General features: G+C 44.6%; 1 protein-coding gene across 1 annotated transcript in view; it reads right to left on the bottom strand.

Annotated features, from left to right (window-relative positions):
- Positions 1–26,436, bottom strand: part of LOC138262468 (uncharacterized) — a 94,388-nt gene that overhangs the window by 52,725 nt on the left and 15,227 nt on the right. The gene's annotated exons all lie outside the window — the stretch shown is intronic.

Genomic DNA, 26,436 nt, shown 5'->3' on the forward strand with positions numbered 1-26,436 from the left:
CATCGCACTTTCATGGACTAACTGGTTGTTCGCCAGTATGGTCGCCTGGCTCTTCAGCGCAGATTGTAAGGTTTCTCGGTCTTCTTTGGCCTCTCTCTGTTGGGCCTCCCATACTAGTTGTAAGTGTCTTTGCCCTTCCGCTAGTTGCTTAATCACGGTCTCTAACGATGGACTCTCACTCATTGTGTATACTGTCTGGACTGTTTTATGGAGAGGGATTAGAAACAAGATCCCACTTCTGACACCACTGTAGACAGTCCCCACAGTATAGACACTCAGGAGAGGTAAATTTGGGTTTTTGAGGTAAGTATTTATTAGTAATTTGAAATAAGAACTGATGAAAAGTCAGTACGACGTTTAGCGCCAGTTTCTTCTCTGGAGTGGTGAATATCTTCCTTCTAATCTGTGTCCCTTTTCTTCCTTTTCTCTAGGTGGCGTACCGGATCGTCCTCGTCAGGTCCCGGATGTGACATATAAGAAAAAGGGAACACATACCGCTGGTGAGTGGAACGGACGCCTTATACCACGTCTTCTACTTATATGTTTTGCTGGGAAAAGGTTTAAGGAGGGGGGGGGGTTTATGTGTGATATAGGTGCCAGTGAGGACTTCAGGGCTTGTGTATATTCCGTACTTTACCCTTTTGTGCTCTCCCGGTGCTCTCTAAAGTGCCCTTCTCTCCTCCCTCCCCTCACCCTGCCTTCCTCCCTTCCCCAGCGTTTCTCCCCTTTTATTGTGCCCCTCGGTTTGTCCAGAAGGACCGTACCTTGTAGAGCCACGACCCTCCAGGGTCGTGGCTGGCTCTGTGGAGGTCCTCTCGTCGGTCTGGGCTGGTCTCCCCTGCTTCCGGTCGGGCGCTGTTCCTCTGGGTTCGGGTTCCGCCGCTTCCAGGCCACTGGGGTCCTCCTCCGATGTCCTTGTCGCCGTCTCTCTCTTCCTCCTTCGGTTCGCCGCCGCCGCCGTCGTTCTCCTTCCTCTCTCCCTTCCCGGCTCTCCCCCTCTCGACCGGAGCTTCCGTCTTTTGGCCGCCTGGTGGCCAATCCGGAGCCTCCTCGTCACCGGAGGTTGCCGAGGCAACCTCAGGACGCTGGCCTCGTTGCGGACGCGTTTCCAGGGGAACCTGGGAACGCGGCCGTAGCGGTTCCGTTTCTGCCGGTTCCCCGCTGTTGCCCGGGGCGGCCCGGTCACAGATGGGTTCTCAGGAGTTTGAGTGGTTTGTTTTATGGCCTGGTGGGCCGCCTTTTGCTGTTAATTTCCTTGTTATTGACACAAACATTTCTTGCATTAAACACAAAAGCATGTAGTCTCCTTTACCTTGCAAAATACCCATATATAGTGTGTCTTCACAAGTTCAAAACTGGCCTGATTTGCAAATGTGGACCACTTTTTTACCTATGTGGTTCACTACTGGGGACACTTTTATTTTGGTGCCCAGGCCTATTTTTTGTCGCAGTACGACATTGTTGAGATCTGCAAACTGGTAGAGAAGCACTTCTGCATACTCCTGATAAGGTAAGTGGCATCGCTGTCACCTGGTGTTTCCCAGGGCATGTCCTTAGTCTTTCAGTGGTTGCCCCTGAGCAATGCCACTGCTGTCTTCTAGTGGTGGATGTAGTTGTTTCTCGTTTAAACCTTCAAAGCGAGACTTTCGCCTGGTAGGTGTTTAACGGGGAAAATCGGTTGGAACCACAAACAGGAAATCAAGCACATGTTTTATGCCATTGGGCAAAGCGAATGTAAGCGTTGTGATGGTCATCTTGTGCAAGACCATGCAAACCAACAAGAGGATGCCAACGTAATAAGAAACAATTTGATCGTAAATTTGTTTTGGAATTAAAACCAACAGAACTACTTTGCACTTGCATAAAACGAAGAGCAGACTATATGTAACACAAATAAGTGTGATCAACGGTATTTATGGTGATTTAAACCAAACACGAGCCAGATCAACCAATACTTATGTATGGTCTTAAGTGTGCATAGGAACACAATACGCAGAAAGCAATATATCTACCAAAAAATAACAAGCAAAAACCTCCATGTCAAACTAATGGATTCCTTACAGCGTCTTGCACTGCAGGAGGCATTAACAAAGTCAAGGACGTTTCCTTCTACTTATGGGCAGACTTCCCAGGAGGACCTGAAATTTGTGGCCACAGGCTGATCTCCTACCTGTCAGTGGGGTGGTGTGTGAAGAGTGTGAGATAATATGGTAGGTGGTAGAGGGATCTGAACTGTGCTACAAAGGAATCTGCTGCCTAGTTCCCCAAAGTATCCTGTGCCTTTCTATTGCATTCCTTCTATGCCGAATCAGGGCCAGTATTGATGATGACGCCCAATTTGTAGCATGTGCAGGTGAGATGTGCCTGATGTTTTTTGTATCTGTAGATTGTCAACTTTAACTGATGTGACCCAGCTCTTCTCTCAATACCTCATTAATCTCATGGAGGCCTAATAGGCCCTTAGCTTGTCTGCTGTACACAGTTAGGAGTGTGACCTGTAATTCTCAATACTTGACATGCATTTGCTCAGCATCTTCTGCACTCGTTCTGATTTAAGTTTCTTGGCCATCATCTTGAGACATGCCTCCTGTTTCCATCTCTTCTGCGAGTTGTGGCGACTCAAATCTTCCTGAGTCTGAAATGCAAACATTGTCTCCACAGTGTTAGGGGAAGGTCATTCGCAGTGTGCTGGCCCATATTTACAAGGCCACTCAAAACCACCTTGTGTGGTTTTTCATGGCCTTGTAAATATGCCCCCCTTTCATAAGTAACTCTGCATGAAAGGGGCGTTCTATGGGTTTTGCTGTGGGTGTTCCCACGCAACACCCATGGAACTTGACGGAATCGGACACATTTCCAGATTTACAAGGCTGGGAATGCGTAGGATTCCTACGCCACCTTAGGGGTGGCTTTACAATGGCGCAACTGGAAGAAATAACATTCTGCAGCACACATAGAAAGAGGATAACACAATTAATGATTGTTTGTGGGCAGGAAGGTCTCCCTGCGACGGTGCTAGACAGTAGTTTGTGCACCAGCGCAGAGGAAAGTATGGGATGCATCGTATTTCTGTAAATATGATGCATCCCTGCAGTTTCGAAATGATGCACCACGGTGCAGCAAGCTGGCTTGCATTGACACTGCATTATTTCCTAGTAAATGCGGCTCTCACTATGTTGTAAAATTGCAGTGGTCTAATAATCGACAACATTACATTCACACAGACCGGCTAGACTGCAAAGTGAAACAGGTGACCCAGGACAGGTGGATTATAGCCTACACAATCATTGAGCAATTTAAGTGCATGTTGCAGACGTTTGTGTGCAAACTTCAGGTCACATTACAGATTCTGACATAACCAGCTTGGCCTTTTTTTCAGAGCTAGAAGAGGCAAAGGCATTTCAATATGCCCTAAAGCAGTGGTTTTCAAACTTTTGAATGTCGCGCCCCCCCAGTTGAAAAAAAAAAATCAGTGCACCCCACCCTAAGAATCTTTCACAATTATTTTAAAATGGCAATGTTCAAATATGTCTAGACTTATTTAAACATTGTAGTTAAATACTGTTACCTTTTTAAAAATGCAATAACATGCTTCTGCTTTAAACAAAGCACTGTTATCTTTATAATACTTATTTTGGCCTGAGCCTGGCGCCCCCCCCCCGCGGGAACACTTGAGGCCCCCCTAGGGGTGCCCATCCCCCAGTTTGAAGACCCCTGCCGTAAATTAACCTCTGTTAATGTGTGTATTAAAGTTAATGGTTCATAAAGAACTCATTATAAAACATGGGTACTCACAAACAATTCCTCAGGGACCAAAATGTTTTGTCTGTGATGTGACTGGGCTGCATTGATGTCAGCAGGGTGGCGGTCAGAAGGTGGTGTTCTTGGGTGGTGCCGGTAAGGTAGGGGAAGCAAAGCATATACATCGAGTGGTTGAATCACACAAAATGAAACCTGTGATTAATCCCAGTTTAAGCACATTAATAAATTGTGTGATCCTAGGCAATTGTTTTATTTAAGTTTGCCTCGTTTTTTTCATTATCACATATATAGGGACGTCGAAGTACATGATTTTAGGATGTGCATGTATACAACTTTCTCCTGTGTTTGATTAAATAAACTATAATGTTGCTCATGTATAACAGGAGCTCGACCCAAACAGTCCACTTAACAACTGACTTGCATCTTAGTTCACTATTGACATTGTTGTCAGGGTGGGGGGGAGAATGAAAGTTTGTAAATTCATGTTTGGAAACTATTCACTAAAAAACAATGCTTCTCAATGCACTAATATAATGTCATGTACTAAGGAAAACGGTTCTGCATCTTAATGAAATACAGTTTTTGAACTTTGAAGAAACCTTACCATATGTTTACACTTTTGCTGCAAGACGTATTTAAAATTAAAAGTGTTTAAAAAGTTAAGCGTGCAGAGTAGCCTAGTTACTTCCTTTTGTTAACTTCAATTACCCTTTAAATAGAGGCTTGCCTGTTTACTTAACTTCTTTCTCAATGAGCAAACAGCAGTCTGGCCATCTTTCAATTGTCAAAAATGTTGCTAAACAATGCCTGCCTGCCTGTTCATTGTTATCTTGCAATCTCAAAATTATAACAATAAAAAGGATCATAAATGGGCTGCAAACTCCAGGCTTCGAGTACCTTCTTTCCCGCGCTTGAAAGCAGAGAGGAGGGGAGAAGGGGTGAGTGGTCGGGTTCGGGGGAGTCTAGGGGAGGCGAAGAACGTGTGTGCAGTTTAAGAGAGGTGTCAGTTAAACCTTTTAGGAAATTCAAAAAGTCTTTGCTAAGGCCAGCCAAAAACAGGGAGGCTATTTCTGTGTGGATAAAACAATAACTGAAATCAATTGATCCCTTGGACACCAATAAGAGGGGCGTAGCTATCAGTGGTGCTGCAGGTGTAGTTGTGCCGGGGTCAAGAGACCCCAGGGGCCCATTAAATTCGGATTTTTGCAGTTTTTTTTTTTATCACAAACAAAGCCGCCTGGGGACCAAATTATCCTGCTCGCCCCAGAATCCGTGACACCCTTCTACGTCACTGGTCACTAACCGATTTTAAGCTGCAACAGGAATTGCAATAAATATAAGTGTCAAAAAGTAGACATTGTCAACTGGATCCAGCAGAAACCATTTGCAGCTGGTGGACTGGGATTCCCACAGGGCAATTACTATATGCGGGGCACTTGGGGAATTGTAACTGTATATGCTAATTTACGAGGATTGAAGTCTGTTTGACATCATTTCATCCCTGCCTTGACCCCTCTTTAGAGCACTGCAAATGTCTGTCTCTCCTTTGTTGTTTACGTCTGAGTCAAGCCATCCATGTGTTTACTGGCCCAGAGGCTGCTGTCTATTCTCTTGGGGGAGGGGCACTCATAGACGTTGTTCAATCAGAATGGAATGCGCCTCGAGCACTAGGGAGCCGCTATGAATGGGGGAGTCAGGCCTGAGGCACTGAGCTGTTAAACCCGTGCCTTATCAGCTACACACAGCGTGATTCACCACGGACAGACACAGAGAGCCTGCCGTGGGAAACAATGAAAACACTATTGGCTTCGGCCAAACCATTTCTCAAGCGACAGAGGGTCAGGGATGCTTCCGGCTGGTGGTTCGACGCAGCAAATCTAACTCTTTAGGTGCGAGTCTCACGCCCGGATCCCACTCTCTCTCCTGGACAGTAGCACAGGTCCTAAAATGAATTGCTACTTGCTGCCACCCAAGATTGAAGTGAACTTTTCAATCAGAACGCCCCCCCGACCAATTTCAATCCGTGAGGTATATCCCTTGACTATACCAGTCCGTTAGTGATTTTCCATTGTGCCTCGCCTGCTGCCCTTCACCTTTCTGCTGTGAGAATAGTTGCCATCATCCGGCTGAAGTCTCAGTCTCATTGCCTGCAGTTGACATCTCTGCACCTCTGGTCTGCCCGCGGTGCTGTGCTGAGGATGCGTCCACCACAATTACATCTTCTCCCTCAGGACATCCCTGCAAATCTGCGGGAGTCATCCTACCTCCAAGTCCCAATTGGCTGCATGTGTGCTGCATGAGGCTTCAGTTGTCAGCAGCTGGTGTGTTCACCTGAGCCGGGAGAAGAGGAGGCGGTCACAGGCCATCTGTTACTACAGGCTGTCAATCTAGAGGGTTCCTTCAACCAATCCTCTTTCTAACTACTGGGGAGAACCTCTTCTGGCTTTAAAAGGCTCAGCCAATCTTTGTTGTTTCCGATGATGGCGGCAGATAGCTGCTGGGTGCAGTTGCAGTGGCTTGCTGACTACTGAACACAGTAAGGAGGGTGATGGTGGTTGGCCGTTGCACACAGCAATAGTGCCTGGCTGGCCGCCGAGCACCAGTATGGATGGTTTTGGTGGACGGCCAGCTGGTGAGGTGCTGGATGCAATGAGAGTGGCTGGTTTGATACTAAGTAAAGGTGGTGGTGCCTGGCTTGCTAATGGCCACATAGGTGCTGTCAGTCGAGGAGATTGGCTGGCTGCAGCATTAGTAGTGTGGTGGCCTGCTGCTGGTCTCAGAGCTGTAAGTCGACTATTACAAGACGTGGTTATAAATTTGGGGAACATTATAAACACACCCATCAACCAGTGCTTCACCTCGTTCTCTGGTCTGTAAACATCCATTAGAAATGACATTTTGACCCATCTTGATGCCACCATAAATGTATTCTTCCACTCATCAGAAGGTGAGCTTGTGGTTATGTGCACCAGAGAAGCCATGACCTATTCCACTACATAATGGGGGTATGATTCACAAAGGTAAATTTACTTGTGTAGATCTACCTCTACATCTACATATAACTCTCCACGTCTTTGTTAATCACCACTTCTGAGAGGAGGTGTGCACCTAGGTGTAGAGTTACTGGCTCCACCCCTTCCAACAAGATGGAAGAGCCTCTTACAACTGTATTGTAAACTGTAAAGTTAGTACCAATAACGTTCTGACCATATTTCACATTCAGCCTGATTGGCAGATATGTACACCATTGAGGCAGAGAGCTTCTTATGGAGATGGAGACGTCTGTCACAGAGACCTCAGAGTAGAAGGGAATAGGCAGATACTATAAACATGACCCAGATCACACACACCACTGGTGCCTATTCATTTATAAACAGGCAAATGAATCCCACAACCCAAGGATCTCCTTGAACTACTGACCCTGAAGCCAACAGGAACCATATTCAGCCTCCAGGATGCAGAAAACTGAGGAGGAGACAGCTCTTTTAGTTGAATTTGTGGTCAAACGCTACAAATATCTGTGAGGTCTTGCTTCATTTACCGTCAGTGGAGCACATAAAGCAGCACTGTGGGTGGAAGTCACAGACTCTGTCAATGCATTCGGGAGGAGGCATACCTTGTGGGACAATAAAGGGCAGGATAAGAGCAAGTGCTCAAAAGAGAAGTTCTCCAGGATTCAGATTGCAAAAGCTGTTCCTGGAGGCACACCTGGATCCTGAAGAGTCTATCTTCTTCACAATGCACCTTCACGTGCTATATAGCCTGCCTGTTCAAACACACCTAACTGTGGCCCTAATGTGGTACTAAAGTAAGTCCCATTAAGAATTAAACCCCTTGTCTATATCTACAGTTATCTTACAACCACCCATGCAACTCTTCCTCTCCCGAACTTATACAGCCATACAGACATTACATACATATTCTTCAAACGTAGCCTCAAACACACACCCTTTAAATATGATGTTATTTATATTAATTTCTTTCAAATTTCCCTTTCTCTTATACCAGCACCATTACAAGTTATTTGATTGGTGCAGCTGGGGAAGCAGTACTTCCTAATGTGGTAGGGCTACACATAGGGTCTGTTTTCTTACACAACTTCACAACACACAGGTTTGCCATTATGCTATTAATATCACTAACTCACTACAAGCGATTTCTATACATTTATTTGTTGCATTGTTACAGTTTTATTGGTGTTTATTTTGATGAACTAATTTATTCAACTATAAATTATATTGTTAAATTTAGCACTAATATGCTCACATACTTCTTGTTTTCATCCACTTTTAAGGGCCTCTGTTTTCCCATCGAACAGTTGCCTCCATCTTTATCTCTGCTACTAGTACTGTATGAAACCAGGACTAGCTACACACAGCAGATAGGTGGTAGAGACTGATACTGTCTGGTCTTTTGGGTTTGGTTTAAACATATCTCTCTTTGTTTAAGTAAGCAGTTATGCATTAATCTCCAGTCTATATGCATATATCCACCCATGTTCCCCTTTTATTCAATTATTTCTGTGGTTTTCTTTGTCATGTTTTTTAATGCTAATGCCACAGGGGACAGAAGCTGGACTGTGCACATAAGTAGGCTAGATGGCCTCACTGTCATCCATAGGTCTTCCTGGCCCTGCACCCTGGACAAGCAAGAAACATGCCATCTCCCTTCTCTGCAACTCAGTCCACCACTTTCCATCTCATCTATAGGCTTCCTAGGGAGAACAACTACTTCATAACCCTACCCATCCGACATGCCCACACCACCCTCCTGGGTGATTTCAACAACCCAGACACTGTTAAGCTAGAAAAACACAAGAGAGCAAGTTACACAACCAACACACTTCAAAGAATACATCCTCTGCCTTGGCTTCCCAACATCACCAACAATCCAATGCAAACCACCCATACCTTTTGACCAGTCAGCCATCTCTATCTCTCTGCTCAGCGTACTACCAACAAACAAATGTCAACACAAAAGAGGAGACCAAACTTTAGAATCTTTTATAGACTACTTAATGGAAAACCCAATGCTTGAACTCATCTCTCATCCCATCAACTCCACATCTGATGTCAACACCCTTCTAAACACCTTCAACATTTTTTGGAAATCTATGTGAATGGTCATGCCCCAGTTACAACATGCAAGCAAAAGACAAAGCCTTTAGCACCCTGATATTCTGAAGAACGTGCTGGTGTCATACGCTGACAGGAAAGAAAATTAAAGAAAAACAGAACTCCTGAGGATCTCTTCACACTGAAGTCCCTCCCTGCAACACACAGACAGCCCATCAGCCAAAGCAAAGTACTATACTCTCATCATAAATAAAACCACCAACAAAAGCAGAACACTGTTCAAGACAATCAGGCAATGCATCAGCCCCCTGCCAGACCTTCCTATTCCTCACTTCACAAAACAATGCAGTGCCATCTACCTCTTCTTGCAGAAAATATGAAAACACATCGACGATGTAAGGAAATTAGTCGGTTTGCATGGATTGATGTTGCTGGTTTGGTGACTCTGAAAGTGCACTGGGACCTGCCAACCAGGCAGCAGTGCCTGTGGTGTAACCCTTAAAAAGTATATGTTTAATTGGTTTACATCAAATTGGTATACGTTAACATATTTATATGACCTTAATATGTGGTACCACTTAGTACCCAAAGCCTGCACGTAAAGTATCCCTATTGGACCGATGCACTGATTGTACCACAATGAGTGTGACCAAGCAAAGCATGACTCCCAGGCTACAAGTGCAGGATGGTTGGGCGTTTTTTAAACTGCTAACTCAATTTTGCCATTTCAACTCAGAGCAAAGCCCAATCCTTCTTTTTTAATATTTATATGCCAGGCCTAACAAGGTCTATAGGCAGGGTGCATTATGTTACCAAAGAAGGACATGTGTTTTAATTACTTTACACTTCCTGAAAGTTTGTCATTTTTGCCCCTTTGGTGAGTATAGAGTTCCACACTGACAACTCAGCAGTGCTAACTTTCAGATGAGACTACCAAATCTGAAACTTCAAAGCATCAAAAGAATTGTTGCATTAAACCAGACTAGTTGCCCAAGATGAATTTGAAGTAACCATTTTACAAATGGCCAATTGTTGCTCAAGCTTTCCAGCAGCCGGTTTCTGTTGCAAACAGCTTCTGACATCGAGGCAGCCTGAAGTTCTCTTGTGGAGGGGCAAGAACAACTTTCATGGAGAGGCACAAAAGACCTGCAGAAGTAAGGGGTGTGACCTCCTCCTGGCGGGATGGGCAGAGGGGTTATGACTCCAAAGGGTATGCGCCTCTGAAGGACAAATACTAGTCACACTAGGAAAGCAGACCCTTTTGTTTGGGCTGAAGGACTGGCATCTCGGGCAGAGAGGGAAAATCCACTGTCAAACCAGTTTTCAAGTGGAGTGTAGCCACAGGTAGCTACACTTATGGTTTGGGCTAGGGTTCTCTGCACACCAAAAGAAGGGTCTCACCATGGAGGGAGTGTGCAGAATAGTACATTCTGGGACAACTAGATGCCACACTTCAAAAGAAGCAGTCACAAGGTGGGAGGAAACCTTAGTAGCCCATTGGCAAGTTAGTGACCACCACCTCCTAAGCTTGTAGTGGGCATAAAAGTGGCACCTCTGGCACCCAGACTTCAAATCACTACTGTCTTGGAAAGGAAACTGAAGAATGACTTTGCTGCTGCTCCCTAGAATAGCAAAGAGAGGATGCACCAAAGACTGGACTGCTCTGCTGAACCTGAGGACTGGCAAAGAGAGGACTATGCTTACAGTGTCCCATGTGTGGAAAAGATACATATGCCTGCTAAACAGAAAAAGTGACTCCAGGAGTCATTTGGCTGACTCCCTATTACACTGCTGAGAACCCTGCACCCATGTGGATCCAACACAAATAACCATGACTGCTGCTGGACACCAAGGAGCACCCTGCGAGACTGAGTCCAGACCTTCAAAAGGAGGGACTTGTGAAGCCCATCAGGGAGTCCTCTCGTCACCCTCCAAGAAAGTTATTGTCAGCTAAAGGAAATCGCTGGGTTTGCTGTAACTGGACACCAGTTGACTAGTGGCAAATGGATCTGTGCTGGACTATGCCTGGACACCGCGGAGAGCGACCCCTGAGGCAACCCCCCACAAGCTTGAGGACCAAATGGTGGCCACAGGAACATCCACTATACCAGCCCAATGTCCCAGCATCCTAACCTTCCTTTATTATCCTTTATCCCCAGCATCAGGACCACATCCATTGCCTTCAATAAGAGTCCTGCCAATGCATTCCTAACTGGACTGGAGACTGTTCAAAGTGACAGGTAACTGCTGGCCTGGACCATTTTGATCCCTATGACTGGTCCCCTATTGGAGCTGGCCCGTCCAAGGGTGCCTAGATAGTCGTTTTCAACTTGCAGGTCATGACTAATCCTGAACCACTATTGTGGTCATTTATAATGAATTATTGTATTAAGTGAAAAAGCAGTGATTTATTGCGTCTTTCAAAAATCACATCCCTTCAGTAGATTTTTGTTGTTCAGATCTGTGTTTAAAGATAAAAACATAATCCATTTTATAAATTGGTGTCAGATTTTTATTATGTTGTGCTTTCTTCTTTTTTACTGTTTTTGGTACTTGTTAATGCTTTACTAGTGTTCCGTTAATAAAGCCTGACAGCTCTGTGCCACAGCTACACAGGACTGAGATAAGGTTTTACACACAAACCTAACTGGTCCCGATACAGAATTGTGACATTATTACATGGTCACCTGACCACACCATACAATAATCCACAATCTCACCGAATATCTAGCCTGCTTATTTCTTACATTCATCCCTTCCTGTAGAATCCTGCAATGGTCAGCCTTCAAGTCCTTTGTCTTCCAGATCTGGCTAACATTCTCAACTCCGTCAAAGCACTTCTTATGAAGATGATGTCTATCAATGATTCTTCATCAAAGCTCTCTCTGGAGATGCTCCCTTACCCCTTTTTACAATCATCAATGCCTCCCTCACTAAAGTTCCCAAGGCCGGCCAGATCCCACCACTCCCGAAGAAACCTACACTGAACCTTGATGATCTTGCCAACTATCTGCCCATCATTCACCTATTAGTCAACGGAAAGATCATTGAAAAAGCAGTTCATGTTCAACTCGGAGATCATGTCATTGCTGACCATCTCCTGCAGTACTAGCAGTCTGGCTTCAGATCACAGTGCAGCATGGAGACCTCCACCTTACACATCGTATACAATGCCATCTTGACAATAGGTGAAGATGATCCCTGACTCCTGATATTGCTGGACCTCTGAGCTGCCTTCAATACATCCAACCATCCCTCATACATACCCTGGAGTTGCAAATTAGATTCAAGGAAATGTCCTTCTTTGGTTCTCCTCCTACCCTTTTAACTGACACAAGCGTGTTCACATGGGCACATCAGGTCTCAAAAGAGCCCTATCATGTGTGTAGTTCTCCAAGGTTCCATACTGTCTCCTGTCATCTTCAACCTTTACATTAAGCCACTTGGCACTCTACTCACAGGTAAGAGTATCAAGATTCACCAATATGTAGATGATACTCAACTCTACTTGAAAGTCTCTTCTGCCTCAGACATCCAATGCCTCAAACACTGCTTGCACATCATCCAGACCTGGATGTCCTACGACTCCCTTAAGTTTAAGATCAAACCAGCCAAGACAGAATTCCTATTATTTGACAAAACAACAAACAAGATACAGTACAAACCGGGCTCAATGACGTGAACTTTGAAGGCTCTGAACCCCAACTTTCACTGCATGCCCAATTACTAGGATTCACCCTTTCTGTAAGGGAACACGTTACTATACAAAAACAAAGACAGCCTGGTGCAAGCTGTCGCTTCTAAAGAACGTCAAACAATTTCTTCCAGAAAGCGACTTCAGAACTGCAGTCCAAGCCCTTGTATTCTTGCATTTGGATCATGGTAATGCCACACTCAATTACTTCCCAAATTCTACACTAGCACCCCTTCAGGGCATCCTAAATGCCACAGAATGTCTCATCCAGGGCCTTAAGAAATATGATCAGCTCATCCTCATTCTGATGCGACTCCAGCTGCATAACTTACAGAGCCATCAAGACTAGCACCCCTGCTTATCTTGCACACAAGATCACCATCTCTGCTGGTTCTCGGCACACCGGCAGCCAGGACACCATCAAACTAAAGACTAAGTGGGAAAAAAAAAAAAACCAGACAACAGAACTTTTCCATCCATGCGCCCAAAATAAGGAGCTGCATCCTCATATTGATATGGACTGTCTAAATGCTATTCTAATTTTGGAATAGAGTTGAAAACGTACCTCTTTAAAGAACAAATACATCACAATCCATTAACCATCCACAACTCAACTTCCTCTCCTTCTACTTGTTGACTTTAAGCTTGCCTTTGACCATGTAGAATGCTCTGCTGCCTTTTGCGCTATAAAAATATATAAATACATGCATACACACATATGTGGCACAAGAATATTTCCTTTAGCCTTTGTGTTAACATCCGGCAGAGGACCCTGTGTGTTTGTTGAAGTGAGTATCCACCATCATTATCTTTGTCTTTAAATGACATTCCTGTGTATAGGCCTCTCTTCTAAACTACAGTGAGACAACAATCCTTGGGGCCCACATTGTGACCGCACCACAGATGACACCAGGGGAGATCCTGTCAGCCACAAATAGGCCACAAGCATCCTTCAATTAGGGAAATCTGAGTACATCTGGTATTTACTATTATTATTATTATTATTATTATTATTAATAATGAATTATCTTTCTAACCCTCTTTTATAATTTGTTTCAAATGTTGGATTTACATAAATTTTTATTTTGTTACTATTGCTTATCTTTCATGTATATCTTTTCGGTCTTATGCTTTGGTGACGGCTCTCACTGTAATTACGGAAGGCGCAGTATTGAGGCTTCAAAAAGGTACTATGCCCAATGCAGGCAACATGATGCGGATAGTGAAATCATTGATTTGAACAGGAAAGATGGGAATTGAATAAAAACCTAACAAAAAAGCTCTGAAGAAGTATTGTGTTGAGGACGAAACACGTTGGCTGATGTTGTTATGAAGTGTTTTAAAGAAAAGAAGAATAAAGAGAAGACAACAATGAAACAACATTGAATTATTGGACTTGTTTAGATACACTTAAAGTGGTGCACCATCGAAATATATATACTATACAGTTCTTTGCGGCAGGTGCTGTGATGAGTGCACACATTACCATAGAAATTGGATCTGTGACTTATTTGTGTTAAATATATAACAGGTGATAGGGGCTAGGTGCATTTTTTTGTGTAACCCGCTGCCAATTGCATTATTAGTGTCTTTCATGTATATCTCTTGACATCATTTTTGTCAAATACCAAAGTTAATCTTCATTCATAACTTTTTATCCCACATTTCACATAACTCTTGTCTCCAGCGGCAGCATCGGGGTATACCTTGCAAACACCAGCTTCAAGGAAACTGGTTGACCAGCTCACATCAGTGCGTTCAAGTGCCAAGGCCCGACCCCCACCCACTCAGCTGTGACTCATCCTCTGACCAATTTAGGCCACTTCAAACCCAGCTTCTTCTGCCTGAAGCTCCAGCCTCACCCCTAGCTTATGCTCCTCTTCTCTCTCTTCTAATCCTTCTGTCTCTCCTGTCTGCTTTCTCCTTCGAGTCTCTTCTCACTTCTCATGCTTATTCACACTCTTTACACTTCCCAAGTCTCTTTTCACACCTTTCACTCTTGCATTCACTTTTGCTTTTCAGCCTCCTTTCTACTACTGCCTCACATCCTCTCTTTTTCACCCTAGGAACCTCTGCTGTTTTCACCACTGTCTGCCTTTCCCCTGCCTATGCCACTGTTTCACTCCATGCAGCTCCCACTCCCCCATCCTGTGCATTTCCCACTGCCTCCTTCCCTTGCTCCTTAGCTGCTCCTGGGGCCTCCGTGCCTATTTTTCCTGCAAAGGCAAGCCTTGCTCACCACCCTACCACGCTCCTGTCACAGGACCTACTTAATACCAGCCACTGTGTACTGAGCTGCTTGTGTGCCGAAGGAAAGAAACCCTAGTCTGATTACCACCCAGCTCTCCTTGGGTCACTTGGTCTCAGATGCTGTTCCCCCAAATGATGCCACACCTCACACCATGGTAGGAGATTTCACCTGCACCCACTGCCGGGTCTCCTGCAGCCACACACCCTCATGCAAACACCAACAATACCTCCAGTCCCACAGAGAACCTCGACAAGGAGATTAACAACTTTAATAAGTGTCTCAAGCAATGCGCGGACTCCCTCGCACTCATCAAACCAAACAAGCAAAGTAGATCAAACAAGCAGGACAGCTGGTATTAGGAAGACTTCTAAGACACCGAACGTCACTAAACAGCTAGAAAGGAAATTAAGAGTCAGCCATGACACCAGCACCTACAAGACTCCTATCTCCAGCAAATAGGAGACACCAAGAAAAAAACACTAGTGAATCACATCAAAAGAAGCTCTAACAGCTACTAGGAGATTTTCTCTATGGTCAAGGACTTCACCTCACCATCAGCCACCATCAGCAGCATCATTACCTGCCACCCAACAACTCTGCGATAATCCATCCAACTTCTTCCAAAAAATTTAAAACATCTATAGCAACTTGGCACACCAACCTGACCATAGAAAACTCATTGCCAGCCTACTCACCAATAAACAAAACAACCATCGGACTGAATGGACAACTCTCAACCAGAAACAACACAGCAGCAATTATGCGGACCATCCATCCAGGGACCCCAACAGATACTTTTCCCCATCACATCTACAACCTGGGAACATCACTAATCAGCACCATCATGACCCACACCATCAACACCTCCATTTTCTGAAATATGCTTGCAGAAATCAATGCCCTACTCAAAAAGCCTAGAGCTCGCACAAATCAACTGAGCAGCTTCCATCTCCCTGCTGCCCTATCCAGCCTATGTGATTGAGAAGGTCATCACCAAGCACCCCACAACCCACCTTGGGCTGTACCAGCTTCTGGACAACACCCAATGAGGATTCAGAAAGAATCACAGCATGAAAATAGCACTTATCACAGCCACGGATGACATTTGAACCATCCTGGACCTTGGAGAAACAACAGCCCTCATCCAGCTCAACCTCTCTACTACATTTGGCACTGTTTCCCACAACACCCTCATCAAACTCATCAAAAGGCTCCACGAGATTGGCATACAAGGATCCACACTCAAATGGGTCTGCTCCTTCATCATGGGTAGAACCCAAGGATTCAGAATTCCTCCCTTCACATCAAAGACCAAGAACCTGATATGCAGAGTCTCACAGGGATCGTCCTTCAGCCCCACCTCTTTCAACATATATATGACACCACTTGCCAATATCAGACATCACTGCCATCTCCTATGGAAATGACACCTAACTCATCCTCTCCCTGGTGGACAAGAAAACCAACACCAGGACCAACTTAATCAACTACATGACCATGGTAGCAGGCTGGATGCAAACCAAATGCCTGAATCTCAACTACGACCAGACGGGGGTATTGGTCTTCGGCAATAAGACCTCCCCATGGGACTCTACCTGGTGGCTGTCAGAGGTAGGACCAACACCCACACCAATAGACCACGCAAGAAATTTAGGGATCATCCTAGGTGACAAACTCAACATGATGGCACAAGTCAACATATTGAGCATCTCCTGCTTTCACATCCAACACATGCTGCAGAAGATGGTTGCCACAGAACACCAGACAGATGGTCACATAAGCACTCATCACTAGCAGGCTGAACTATGACAACACTCTCTATACTCGAATCTCTAAACAATTTGTATACACTCGATCTTCCATGCTGCAACCACATCATACCACACCTCACGAAGCATCACTGGCTCTTCTTTCAAGAGAGCAGCCAAATTAAACTTCTCACATTCACATACAAAACCCTACACAACACATGGCCAGAGTACCTGTACATCCGCATACACTTCACCAGCCCACCAGGCACCTACGCTTTGCCTCATACTCACTCACACACTCCCTGCATCTGCAAACGTGAAGTAGGAGGTCACTATTTCTCCTACATCACACCCAAAACTTGGAACGACCTCCTTCAACACACCAAAGCCACCTCCTCACTTCTTGAATTCTGCAAGAAGCTGAAGACCTGGCTTTTAAATTAAACACTGAGGGGACCACACACCTACATTCCTGCCCAATAGCCTGGATACCCTCATGGGTGATTATTACACTATACAAAGTGACAAAACACATTATCACAAAGCAAGCAGCTGTGGCTGGAGGAAGTCAATTGATATTGTGTATAAATAGTAATTATATGCAAAAATTAATTTTTACCCTATTACTAACATAATGAGTGTGATTTCTCTTTGAAATCTATTCTGAAACAAGTTTATTGTATTAGTGATCATACATTTTATATTATTAATTTAATCTTCTACCATCTACCTCTAAAAGATACTGGGCACGCTGGGCCTGACAATTACTCTGTACCGTCCACATTTCCAGAATCCCATGCAAAAATCCAACCTTCCTCGAAGCAGCTATTTCGACGGCTTCCACTGCGGAAGAAAAAAAAAAGAGAAGGAGGAGGAGCAGTAGATGGCTGAAGCAGGACAGTTTTGGCTGCACACAGAAACCTTCAGCCACGAATTCCAAACGGCCAGCCAGCAGACTTCTTCCAATGTCTCTCCTGATGATTGCTAGTCCCGTGGCACCAGCAAAGCAGCCATGGATAAGAGTCCCAGAGACACAGGACTAACCTCACATAGCCCTCATCCTAAAGTTACACTCTACACACTCCTTCCATGCAGATGCATCTCTGGTCTCCTCCTCTCTGAGAGAGAAGGCATGCATGGTGATGAGCAGCATTCCCCTTTCATGAATCTCCCTAACAAAAGCTTTCAGATGGCAACCCTCTCCATAATGGATAACCTGCAGGCCATGTCAGGCAGCCAAGCATACGACGGGGGATGACATGAGCAAATCCTGTCCTCTGCAATAGTCAGCTAGATCTCTGGATCCCCATAGACCTTAGGGCAATTTTTCAGGACCCTCTCACATATAATGTCTAATTCCTCATCTGTAAAGATGGTGACTCTCTTCTTGTCCCTCAGCCATTTGTTGGGTCTAGAAAATGTAAGAAACTGCAGTATGGAAAGAGATGACGTCAGGATTGCTCAGAAGGATTGGAAAATGGCCAACTTCCTATTCCTAAAAGTGGAGGTCTCTGCACTGAAAAATGGCAGTCACTGCTCCACATGCAGAGGTCTCCACCTCACATAGGGAATCTCCATCCTGCATGTGGCCATCACTACCCAGCATACAGAGAACTCTTAAAAACAATTGAGGAGGAGAAGAAGTGTTACAATGAGTTAATTGTGACATGATCGACCTATAATGTGAGGTGTAAGCTTGTATGAAGAAATACTTGTGTACACTGTGCGAATGACTATATTTCAATGTTAATATGTTATTAATAAATACAGAATGACATGTTTGATTCTGATATTACGTTAGTGAAACAGGTAATGCGGTTGGTCATTGAAAGGGTGTGAGAAGATGGAGAGAGACATCATACCTGGCATCAGCTGCAACGAACATATGTGCTATTGCTTGAAATAAGGTTCTGTTCCATTCTAATCTATTGGACTGCATTATGTCTACCTACACACAGTGAATGTTAGGGTAAGATGCATCAAATATGCTTTAGTGAGCAATGAGTGATTATTTTTAAGATTCCATCACCCAGATGGACTAGCAACCCCAGTGCACGAATAACCCTATTGTAAGGTGTTACAATTTACCTAAGAGGCACATGTCACTGAAGTCCCCAGCAAACACATATTGTGCACAGTCAAGCAGCCCCTGGCATTGCAGACAGCTTGCATGTTGATGGAATGTCTTTTGCAGAAAAAGTGCTTCCTATAGTGAGGTCATTGAAGTGACACATGGGTGCAATCAATGGCATATAATACCCAACAGAAATAGGCAACTGCATAGAATTCCTTACCCACCCTCTGCTTTTCCTCCAGTAACTATAGCTTGGTAATGAATGACTACACTCTTCTGGTGATGTATCGCAGTACATGTTGCAAGCATCAAGATTTGCTTGTCTATGAGATACATAAGTTGCCTGAAAAGAACTCTTTGATAAGAGCTCCTGGTGATGAAATGGAGGGCATCCAATATTTTGACATGGGTAGAGATACACAGGCAGAAGGCTATAGGTGATCCAAGTCTACAACCATGCCAAGGATGACTTCAGATGAGAAACACTAGCTGGCAGTGACAGCTTCCCTGGACATGCCAAATATGTTCATCCTTTGCCTACAATCCTTCTCTTCCCTTTTCGGATAGTTTTGCCTCAAATCAAGGAGCAAAGCTACAAAGACATTCACTGACATAGTGAATCCAAAAAAGTTAATTGGTGTATGAGTCAATTTCTTATGTGGTCAGTCTGCATATTATTGATTGGTGTTGTTGTGAGTTTCACCTGTAGATGGGTGGCGGAGCCCATAGTCATTCCTCCCTAGTCCCTTTCATTACCTGGTGTGTTCTATTTGTTGTGAGTCTTGTGATGTTTTCAGAATAAAAATCTTATATAAAAATTGTATTAAGTATTTTTTTTTTAAATAAATATAAAAAAATGGCAAATGTTAAAAAAAACTTAATGTTCTTATTTTTTCCTACTCTTATTGCTACCCCCATTGTTTTCTGTGTGTACGTGTTGTAGTATTTGTGACTGGCCATGTGTAACCCTTTACTTACTCCAGGGCATGGCTGGTATACATTTGAGCCTGGCATGTCCCTATGTGAACTGTAGTAGAATTAGAAGTGTATTTTGCTAATATTAATTGCCTTACTCATTTAGGGGCATTTTGTATATGTTTTTGTATTTCCATGTCCCTCCCTGAATATCTCTTATTTAGTAGTAATGCTCCCTTATTATCCAGTGGCTTCCCCTGATTTATCCCACATTTACTACAAAAACGTGCAGAGATCTCCACCACTGTGATGGAGATATCTGTACAGAAAAGATAGGAGAGGCAGAGATGTCTGGGCAAAGGTTTTGAACTGCATTGTGTAGTAAATACTACTCTATGTACTAAAATGACGTTTTTGGAATGTGCACAGGGTGTTCTGCACAGACATTCCTACAGGTGGTAAGTTTTATTCTGAGAAGGAGCACAAACACTGTTTGTGGAATATTTGACTGTTAGTACTGCCCGTCGCTGCTGACTATGGAGGCAAATATCCATGAAGCGCCAACGTTCCAAGTGGGTTGTGAACGTACTTGGTTCCAGAGTGGTCATGCCAGCCTATACCCTTCTGCCAATGCCTTCCAGGCTTGCCATGTCAAACAAGGAGACACGCTTCACCTCTCAGGTTCCAAAGTACATCTACAGTTTGGCACTACTCCTGGTACTCAACATTTCACTCATGCCAATGTCAAATGGTAGTTTAGGAGACCTGTTGGAGGTGCCATTCATTGGAGGTTTGGCTACAGCAGTTTACCGAGTAGTAGATCAGCATTTAAGAAGATTCTAAGTGATGTTGAGCTATCACCTGTGTCAGCTGACCATGTGCTTTGACATTTAAACTGCCAACCTTCCCCACGGTTCATATTTAATGAAGTTAGACAGTAGGTTGTTGATTGGTTTGTTTTACAACTATGAGGACTAATTACATATTTCGAACATCATGCCATGTGTCTTTAATAGAAACTAGACTGTGCTTGAAGATAACTAGAAATGCCTACATTGTAGGAACTCTTGTGAAAAGGGGAAGAAGCCAACGAAAATTGTCAATTTCCCAATTGATAGACTTGGTAGAGGGCTTTTGTCTGCCGCAAGTACTAAACATTTAATGTATTTAAATGCAACCCAAACAGACTAGAAAGTATGATTGCTTCTTTGATACAGAGATGATTCACTACTCAGGTGAATTCAAGTATACACACAGCGTTGTCAGCACCTATGACAAGAGGTCACTTATTACAAGAATGTGGACCATTTGGAATCTATTGTGAAGGTTGGAGTCTGGAATCTCAAAGTGTCTTAAAAGAGGCACTTGCATTACATGACATCCAAAATTGTACTGAATGGCTGTTTAGAAGTCCCTGGAGGGTCCCGAGAGTGTAGAGAATAAATCTACAACTTGACCTATTGCTTAAAATATAGCTCAAATCCACAGAATAAAAAAAACCTTGCTATCAAAAAAGAAAGTGTGTTCAGTGAGCGGCATGTTGTATCACTTTTACACAATTTAGTTTTTGCCTCACTAGGGTTACACTCACAAAATAGCTAGACAATACTGCTTCATCAATTGTCCTTAATCGCATATGTCTGTGATTTTCCATACTTTGCAAAATAATTTTAGGTTCAAAATTAAACCGTGCCACGTAGTTTACTCCTCTTTAGTCGCATAATTTCAATAGCTTTGTAGGTGATGTTGATGTTGACGTAATAGGTAAGTCACATACTACATGCTTCTAGAATAGACTGTTAAGATATACATATGTTAGGTAATTTAATTCCTTTCAATCATATGATTCTCTATTCACATACCAGCACAAGAATAGAAAAACATTATTAACAGAGTTAGGTATAGTAAGTTATGCAGCACAAGAAACATATTCAAAACACAGTGGTAAGGAGCAGTAAACAATGACTATGTGCCCACCCATCTAACTGAAATGGCATGGCAAGCAGAAAAACTGATAGATTAAACCCAGATCTGTGACTGGGGGTACATGTTTGATTTGCTCTGCATTCCATCCTTCATCTGTTGTTTTTGCATTTGTCGCCCCAAGTGGCAAAGGTATGTCTCGACATGGGTCCCGTGCTTGTTCTGCCACCAGATTCAGGCTAGCCTGGCTGTTGAAGGGTGATACCCTGAAACCGGTCCTAGGATGTTTGTTTCTGGTTCAGGGAGGACCTGGCTTGTCAGTTCCGGCTGGACTGTTCGAATGAGGAACAGTCAAGACCGATTTGCATGTGGCTGGGTTCAAACTGAAATGGCAGGGCAAGCAAAAAAACTGTTGGATTAAACCCAGATCTGTGACTGGGGGTGAATGTTTGATTTGCTCTGCATTCTGTCCATCATCTGTTGTTTTTGCATTTGTTGCCCCAAGTGGGAAGGGTATGCCCAGACGTGGGTCCTGTGCTTGCTCTGCCACCAGCAACAAGCTAGCCTAGCTGATGAAGGGTGATACCCTGAAACCGATCCAAGGATGCTTCTTTCTGGATCAGGGAGAACTTGGCCTGGCAGTTCGGGCTGGAATGTTCCCACGGGGAACAGTGTCAAGACTGATTTGCATATGGCTGGGTCCAAACTAAAATGGCATGGCAAGCAAAAAAACTGATGGATTAAACCCAGATCTGTGACTGGGGTTGAATGTTTGATTTGTTTTGCATTCCATCTATCATCTGTTGTTTTTGCATTTGTCGCCTCAATTGGAAAGAGTATGCCCAGACATGGGTCCCATGCTTCTATGACACCAGATTCAAGCTAGCGTGGCTGATGAAGGGAGATAACATGAAAATGGTCCCAGGATGCTTGTTTCTGGGTCAGGGAGAACATGGCCTGGCAGTTCAGGCTGGAATGTTCCCACGGAGAACAGTGTCAAGACTGATTTGCATATGGCTGGGTCCAAACTGAAATGGCATGGCATGGCAAGCAAAAAAAAACAGTGGATTAAACCCAGATCTGTGACTGGGGGTGAATATTTGATTTGCTTTGCATTCCGTCCATCATCTGTTGTTTTTGCATTTGTTGCCCCAAGTGGGAAGGGTATGCCCAGATGTGGGTCCTGTGCTTGTTCTGCTACCAGATTCAAGCTAGCCTGGCTGACGAAGGGTGATACCCTGAAACCGGTCCCAGGATGTTTGTTGCTGGTTCAGGGAGGACATGGCCTGGCAGTTCAGGCTGGGCTGTCCCTATGGGGAACAGGGTCAAGACTGATTTGCATATGGCTGGGTCCCAACTGAAATGGCATGGCAAGCAAAAAAACTGATGGATAAACCCAGATCTGTGACTGGGGTGAATGTTTGATTTGCTCTGCATTCCGTCCATCATCTGTTGTTTTTGCACCCATCTAAGTTGGGCAGACGTGTAGTCATTTCTCTGACAGCCCTTAATTCCCAAGGCCATCAGAGAAGTATTATCCACAGTGGAAACAGAGTACTCTCCACCACCATAGTAAAAAAGGAGGTCTGCCCATGTTTAAATTGGGTGCACGGACCAACATATTGGTGGTATGTATTCTCCATCCCCGTTGTGATGGAGTATACATAACAATATACAAATCAGGCCATATAAGACTAGACATTATCTCTTCTCTACCATACTTACATTCCAGATCTTCCCTAATTTTACCCTCTGAGCACCCTTTAAAATAAACTATAACAGCATAAGATTATGCTCCCTTGCTGTCTCCCTTTCACTCCGTCTCAACAAACAAAGGGGGTCATTCTAAGTCTGGCGGGCGGCGGAGGCCGCTCGCCAGACTTCCCCCCTCCAAAATACCGCTCCGCGGTCGAAAGACTGCTGAGGGTATTTTGGGATTTGCACTGGGCTGGCGGGCGACCGCCAAAAGGCCGCCCGCCAGCCCAGTGCAAATCAACCTTCCCACGAGGACGCCGGCTCAGAATTGAGCCGGCGGAGTGGGAAGGTGCGACGGATGCAGTGGCACCCGTCGCGTATTTCAGTGTCTGCAAAGCAGACACTGAAATACAAAGTGGGGCCCTATTACGGGGGCCCCTGCAGTGCCCATGCCATTGGCATGGGCACTGCAGGGGCCCCCAGGGGCCCCGCAACACCCCATACCGCCATCCTGTTCCTGGCGGGCGAACCGCCAGGAACAGGATGGCGGTATGGGGTGTCAGAATCCCCATGGCGGCGGAGCGCGCTCCGCCGCCATGGAGGATTCACATGGGCAGCGGAAAACCGGCGGGAGACCGCCGACCTTGGCCTGACCGCCGGGGTCAGAATGACCCCCAAAGACTTCTTCTTGTCCCCAGGATCTGTAGGGCTAGCGAGGCGATCGTTCCTTTTCCTACTTGACTGTTAAACTTTGGAATTCCTTGCCTTCCTACCTCAGTTTTGCTCCATGTAAACAGGCCTTCCAGAGATCTCTGAAGACCTGTCTTTTTGATAACTAGGCATTTGGGTGGTGCCTTAGCCTGTATACGTGTTAGGGCTTCTAGTGCTGGGACGCTCTCTTGAATGCAGCCACGCGCTTTATAAGTTTATTATTGCTCTTATTGTTTGACCTCTATATGGCTATAGATTCCTCTCCTATGGTTGTCCCCCGTCTCAAGTCTCCTGGATGTGGGTACCCTTTCCTCCATGATAGGCTTGATGGGACCATGTGGTATAGGCTACAACTTTTGGTGTGCCCACCATGGCTCCCCACTGTGCTTGGGGCTTGGGTATGCCTGCTCAATGAGGGGCCCTGGAGCTTCCCTTTTTTGTAATCAAATGTGTACCACCACTTTTTGTTGCTGGGGTGGGGCTGGTCTTGTGGTTCTGCCTATATGCTCCCAGATGAGCTCAGGGCTTGAGTGACATAGGTCCTGAATCTCTGTGTCATATCTGCTGCTTATTTCCTTCCCCAATTATTGGGTTTGTTCAGGGAGTGTATGATGCTGCCTCTGAAGTTTGACCTGCCATGGTGGCTCCTCTGGGTTTTGTGATCCTGGATGCATAATGAGCCTAAGAGCTTGGGGAGTGGGATGCCCTGACAGCACCTGTTTTCGCAACTGCACCCTTTCTTTTTGGGACTGCTAACTCTGAGCTTTTAAGGTTTCTTTCTTCCCAGTGTTCCCTGTTTGGATAGGAGCTTGACCTTCAGTGGGCCTGCTTTGTTTGCTGTTATGTGCCTCCTTGTTGGAGTTTTGAGTGCCTTCTACCTCTACCCATTTTGGTGTGATGTCTGTTAGTAAACTTTGCATTGTGCAATTGTGTGGAAGCTTGGCAGTGGCTGTGCCTGCTCTTGACTAGAACTGCTTGCTTCCTTGCTTCTGGTTCTCTGCGTTTGCATGACCCATTGTCTTTGATTCGGGAGGTCCTGTGCTTGAGTGGCCTCACCTGTGCCCAGTGTGGGTAGGCATGCCTTGGTGTAAGTCTATCACTTTCCAAGCTTGTCTCCTTCAGTGACCTTTGTGTAGAGTGTGCTTCCTCTCAGGCATTCTTGGGACTTTTTACTAGGCCTGGGTGGTATTTCAATTTCACTGGAGTAATAAGAGTTATTGCTGTAATTCCAAGTTACTTTTTGACTTGAAATTACTGTTAATTACGGGACTACCCCTACTTAAGAGTAATTTGGGAGGAACAAAATCCTTGTGCAAGCAGCCACTCAAGCTGGTTATTTGTATTCTACTACATTTATTGCTGCTGCATCTTGGATGAGAGCATGCATTTTGCACTAAGAAAATAGCACTAAATGCCAGAAATAAGTTGGGGGAAATAATAAGCTAAGAGCACATGTAGTGAGCAGCTGCTCATACTCGCTATTAGTGTTCTGTTGTATTTAGCACTATTTCTTAGCACAAAATACATTATTGCCTCCGTGTTGGATGTGGGGGGTATTTTTGCTCTATGAAATAGCACTAAATGCAGAATTCTTCTTCTTGCATGTGTCATTATGCTACACTGAATTACAGTAGTTGCTCCCACCCGTAGTTTTTACTTTGAGCTGAGTATTCCCATTCTGTGTGTTGGGCACTGATCTGCTTTGACTTCAGTCCTGCATCTGTCATTCCCTATAGTTTGTCTTTAGTGCCTAGCCCGGACTGGTGTGCTTATTTGCCCTGTTTTAGTTGTGCCAAGGTGCCTGTTTGTGACCCTATCCATGCCATCTTATTGGTGATGTTCTCTTGTGTGGGCTTTCATTTTTCTTGAGTGCGGTATTAATGCTTTGCAGGAGGGCCTTTGTGTTACTCCCTTTTAGTCTCGTCTGGCTTTCTTACCCTTTATCTTCTTTTGGGTATCGTGAATACTGCTTGGTGTTTAGTGTTATATTAATTAATTCTTTATTTTATAGGAAGGACATGCTCCTGACTTATCAGAGCTTCCGGAGCAACATTGTTTTCTCTGCCTATCCTAGCCCTGACTTCCTTGTTTCCCCTTAACCTACATCCCCAATTTCTGCAGGAAAAACAAGGTTGAGGGGAGTAGGACATTGGGTGGATAAACTGTACAGTCCTCTACTCTTGTCATACCAGTACACAGCATGGCGAGTAGTTCTTTGGACACATTCTTGTGGCTGAAAGGCAGCTCATTTGGATGGATTATGTGTATGCTGCATATCACCTTTAACTACTTTGTGTGAATGCTGGGCATTGAATTAAATTCACCACTGAAAAGTGTTTTCCCCAGAGAGGACTTTTTCACAAGACTCCAAACAGACTCTAGCCACTGGCAAAATTCTTCAAGTAACAAATATCATGCACCATTTTTGCTTCCCCTAATGAAGGGCAAATGTTGTCTTCAGTATCACCTACGTAAGAGGAATTCTTCTTGAGACACATTGTGTAGGCTGAAGATGATACTCTAAGACTGGCTCACATCTGAGGCTCTACGTGAGTTTAAAGTGGCCTCCCATTGAAGCTCAACAT

Source organism: Pleurodeles waltl, chromosome 10 (assembly GCF_031143425.1).
Source record: "Pleurodeles waltl isolate 20211129_DDA chromosome 10, aPleWal1.hap1.20221129, whole genome shotgun sequence".
NCBI classification, from domain to species: Eukaryota; Metazoa; Chordata; class Amphibia; order Caudata; family Salamandridae; genus Pleurodeles; species Pleurodeles waltl.